General features: G+C 49.4%; 1 long non-coding RNA gene across 1 annotated transcript; it reads right to left on the reverse strand.

Moving 5' to 3' along the window:
* Nucleotides 1-1,638: 1,638 nt before the first annotated feature.
* Nucleotides 1,639-4,619, reverse strand: LOC149335843 (uncharacterized). Its single transcript, XR_016284544.1, has 2 exons — nucleotides 3,953-4,619; nucleotides 1,639-1,917 (listed from the first exon to the last, which is right to left on the reverse strand). It is a non-coding gene; the product is annotated as an uncharacterized LOC149335843 (long non-coding RNA).
* Between the last annotated feature and the right edge of the window lie 591 nt (nucleotides 4,620-5,210).

Below are 5,210 nucleotides of genomic sequence, written 5' to 3' on the forward strand. Positions count from 1 at the left end.
CCAAACCGTTATATCATCCGCGTAAAGTGTGTGTCCTAAGTGCGGGATGCGGCTGAGAGCCTTGGCCACGGGGATGAGGGTGAGTTTGAAGAGGAAGGGAGATAACACCGCCCCTTGCGGGGTACCAATGTTACCAAGCGTGAAGGGGGGGGGGGGGGGGGGGGGGGGGGGGGTCTGTCTATCATCTATATGCAGTGAGGCTGTGCGACCGTTTAAGAAGGCCCGGATATAGTTGTAGGTCTTAGGCCCCAACTGCAGCTCCTGGATGCCCTGCAGGATGGCACTGTGCGTAACTTTGTCGAATGCTTTGGTGAGGTCGACTGCCAGGATTGCTCTGGTGTGATGTAACATGTCATTGAGGATAGCGTGTGAAATCTGCAGTAGGGCGTCCTGTGCCGAGAGGTGGGATCGAAATCCTACCATAGTATGTGGATATAGTCCATGGGATTCCATGTGTTGCGTGAGACGGGTGAGGATGACATGCTCAAACAGTTTGCCCAAGCACGAAGTCAGCGAAATGGGACGGAGGTTTTGGGCGTTAAAGGGATGCTGAAAGGTTTCACCAAAAAATTGAGTGAAGAGATACACTTTACAGTTTTCCACCCTCGGAATCCGAATTTCTCATCGAAATTAGGCAAAAGAAAGCGCAAACCTATTTTATTTTGGCGAAAAGTGCCGCAGCAGCCTCGAGCCAGCTCACGCGCCTCGTTGCCGCCTGTGATTGGCTGGGCGCCTCGTGACGTAAACACTGGCGTTGGCTCGGTGAGCCCGGCTCGGTCGCCGCCGATGTAGTACATGAAGCGCGGCGCGCGGTGTTCCGGTTGTTGGTTTGATGCTTATATCACGATGGAACACATCGAAGATTACCGGGAGGATCTTGGCGTCATCCCCTACATGTACGAACCCATCGCAAAGAGCAAACCGCTCCAAGGAAGCAACGATGCTGGCGCAAGCGGTGCTTTTGGCTTGAACGAAAGCGAAGCGTCAGCATCTCCACGTGTTGGAAATGTCCATTGGTAAGCATACTTTTCTAGCCAAACTTCATTCAGAGATACAATAAATTAATTTTGAAGCGAGCAAATGTATAGTATAGCACTGCTCCACGAAATTTTCCTAATGCAATGTAAGCGGGATGCGATCGTCGGCATTCTTGTCTTGCCGCTTGTCGGTGCTGCCGCAAATCTGCTTGTAATCCACACAGACCATTAACAAGCGCAAGAAGTTATCAGGCTCTTTTTGCACGCAAATTTTATGCTGGCATCGCTTCATGGTCGCTGCGTGCCGGCTCGGTTCATAACACACGCGAAACACAGAAGTTCGCGGCGCTTTGCGGCAGAACTCGTCGAGGTGACAAACGTGCGCCTTCCGTTCTGCGTGCCAAGATGGGATCTGGCAGTAAATTGAAATCCTTGTTTAGGCGAGTTGCTTCATACTGCAAGCCCTTGTAGGAATATCTCCATCCGTTTGCGGCCGCCTTGATCGCGCTGTTCTCGATGGCCTCGTGCTGCAACCAAGCAGGCCGAATCGCAAGGCTGGCTGTAGCACACGTGGCGCACAATTATATAATATTATTATTAATGTATGAAGCCATGCTGCACTCGGCAATTTTTTACGACTACATGTGTTATTATAAACGTATTCCTGGCAGAACACTTTACTGGTATTGGCTGCATTAGAACTTGAACAGACTTGTCAGCCTTGTCATCACTTTTAGAAAAGTTCGATGGCAGGGTCCTCAGCAGCATCTGCCAGTGGCATTCGACTTGTTGCACAGTCCTGATTTGTATTGCCGTTTGGTGTGGATTCTTGACTGCCTGGTGGTGTGCAGCCTCCAGGCGTGATGTCATTTTCCATGCACTCTTCATTTGCACTATCGTCTGGTGCGCAGTCTTGATCTTGCAGCAGTTCGGCAAGAAACTGAAAGGCATAAGCCACATGATGTTATTGTTCCAAACAGAACAAAAGTGTGCTTCAGTATGAGTAAAATCTGCTGGTTTATTTCATAAACCATTTTGTTGATTGGCGAGCTCCGTGCGAAGTGAGATCATTTATTATATACCAGGTGGTCCTTTAGGAGGTCCAAAATTTATTTTAAAAAATGGGTAACTAACCTTGTATTAATTTTATACCTGGGGCTATATTGGGGGATACGGCAGACACTAGTAATAGGCAGAAGGCTTCCATTAGCTCACTAAAATGCATATCTTAATTAAATTTTTATTTTCATATTATGTTGTATTTCATATTATGTTGTATTTGCAGATTTGGAGCACCTCCTGCAAATACTATAGCCAAGCAAAAAAAGATCACTTTAAAAACCCTGACAGGCAACTTCAAGCGCTAACACAGAATCAGCGGCCGCGTCCGACGTAGATCGCTCAAAAAAAAAGTGTGCGCTTTGGGGCCGGACTGCAAGCGCCATGACTGCGCACATCGGGCGCTGACGAGGCTGCTATCAGCCAGGCCCCAGGCGAAACCAAATTCAAAACGAAACGCCGCGCGCCCGTATACCAGAAACATGTGCAAACAGTGGGCGCATTTGTTTTTCAGTCCCGGACTGTCCGGGACTACTTGCGGACTCGAGTCCGGTATTTGTTTTTCTCGGGCAGCCCGAAAGCTCCGCCCACCTGCTTGCATCGCCATAGCAACGCGTTCGTTTTTAGCCTATGGCAGTCCGCGGGCTGCTTGGGGCTGCTGAGAAGGCAGCAGACGATAGCTGCGCGCCGCGCTGGCAGCCATATTAAGTTAGACTCCGTGTGCATTTTGAGTGCTTTTCGTGTCCCTGGAGGTCGATATCATGCGTTAAACCTTCACATGAGCTCCGTAGCTCCTCTCTGAGCCATCGCAAGACTTTTTGTTCTTGCATCTTCGTTTATTTTCTTGAAATCCACCGCACAAGACGCGCGTTCGGAGCTGCGAGCGCGTATTGTTTGCTCGTGTCGTCAAGAGGTTCTTGTTCGCTTGTTTTGCCACATGCTGTCTGTACGCTTACCTGAAAGCATCGCAGGTGAACCACTCGTATACTGGAGCAGCTATAGAGCTTGTTGTCAACATTTTTGCGGAGGCTTTCGTCTATCCGCATTTCCGCAACGAGTTGGGCTACTTTGTGCGAACTTCGCCGCAAGCAGTAGCGGCGAGCATACCTCCGAAGCTGAGTTCTGTAATGCGCCTACGCTGAGCTGACAGTACAGTCTTTAAATCGACTCAGTATCATGATCGAGCGCACGGCGTTGCTTCGGCGTCGTAGTGGCCGTGGCTTGCATCGTCTTCTAGCAGATGACAGCGTCCTTGTACGGTAACCGAGGGGGAGCCCGACTCTGGCGCCGTGTTCGAAAGCAGCTTATGGCAAGTAGGTCATGTGACCATGACGCTTTTCCTGTCCCAGCGGAAGCCGAGACCTGCCAGCAAGTAGTCCGGGACTGGAAAAACAAATGCGGCCAGTTTTTTCGGCGCTCCGACCACGAAGAAAAATGTGCCGCGTACTACTCCCTATGTTCTCGCCACTGAGGGCTACGCATGAATCCTAGAATATCTGAGCTCCAACATAATTGAGTAAAGAGTCTGCATATAACGTCTTTTCACGTGCTCGCTTACCGAACGAAGTTTTCTGCTCACGCGCGGCGCGCAGTCTCAGGTTGTGAGGCGCACTTCGCGTCGCTCCACCTCTTGCAGTATTAATAGCAGTTTAACGATTTTTACTCAGCCAAAAAATTTAGGGCCGAGTTCTGATATGAGTAATGCTGTACGAGATGCATGATGCATGCCTGCAAGCATAACAGCTAAGCACTTATTTTGTAAGCTGCAGTTTGCTGCCGTCCTGACATTCTCATTCAAGCGCCGTTCATCTCACTACTACCGAAAGTCTTGCATCCACGAAATTACGCGCCATACACTACACAGAACACCGGTTCGCGCAGTCAAATTCTCATAGAGTTAATACACAAATTCTTACCTCGAGCTTCCTCCTTTTCGCGAAAGCTGGCCTCGGTGGCGGTGACGAGCTCCTGTGCGCGAAGACAGACGGTATTGCGCCGGGTTTCAGTCCAGCTGACTTTGTTGACAGGCCCAATGAACGCATTATCGACAGGCTATGGTTATAATCTTCATCACGAAAGTGGTCAGAGCATAGCACTGTAGTCTTTGAGGGTTTGAAATCCCTTCGCTTCACAGCAGCGACCCACCTCGCGGAAAGCTTCTTATTTTGCGGGAAATTATGAAAGACCACATCGTCGCGGCCGCCGGTGTTAGTGCAGCCGAAGGCTGCGCAGAACGCCGGCATGATGGTCCACCGCTTCACTCGATGCTGCCCACGTTTCTGTACGTCACCACAAACATAAAAAAGCACAAATACAGGAACACACGGCAGATCGAAGCAGCTTACGATGGCACGCACGCAGAAACAAGCACGGTCGCGGAGGCTGCGTGGCGACGGAACACCAATGTTTACGTCACCACCCCACGGTTTCCGGTTTCGGCTCGCATCGTCAGGGTCATCAGCAGCGCTCGGCGGACAGCGGGGGGCGGAGCTACCGCGCAATTTTAAACGGCGATTACGTCGCTCCTAAGTGATTAATCTGCAAAAAATTTCACCCGCATGATTTTTAAGGTTCCCACATCCATACGTGAGCATCTTAATGAATTCGAAAATCTCTTCAGCTTCCCTTTAATGGGCTTGTTTGGTTTAGGAATGAAAATTATTTTCCCGTGCTTCCATTCAGCAGGTAGCGCCGCCATTTCCCAGCACTCATTGAAGTAGTCGGTGAGAAGGGAAATTGAACGGTCATCTAGATTTCTGAGCATGACATTTGTGATTTGGTCCTCCCCAGGGGTTGAGTTTCGGAGCCGCTCGCCATTCCTATTGTCGAAGCATCAGACCCGGCAAAGGAGAGAACCAAGATTGTGGGGTTTAAAGATATGGTCTGGAGCCGGTGAAATCATTTTGATCGACAAATCGTTATTGCTTGCTATATATGAAATGACGTATTAATCGGTCGCGCTGAAATACTTGCGTAACACCTCAATAATAAAGAAGACTGCGAAGTTTTCATTCTTATTTATTGCGGAACCAAAACGTAGGAGCGATGAAGAAACAGGTGAACTTGTATCTTGATTTGGCACCCGCGTGCACAGTTCTCTTCATGCATTCTTTTATTGTCTTCTTGCAGTGTGTTCATTTCATCCTTTTTAAGGTTCAAATGGCATGCCCCAAC

The sequence above is a fragment of the Amblyomma mixtum genome, chromosome 7 (genome assembly GCF_055824585.1).
Source record: "Amblyomma mixtum isolate Tamu chromosome 7, ASM5582458v1, whole genome shotgun sequence".
Lineage (NCBI taxonomy): Eukaryota > Metazoa > Arthropoda > Arachnida > Ixodida > Ixodidae > Amblyomma > Amblyomma mixtum.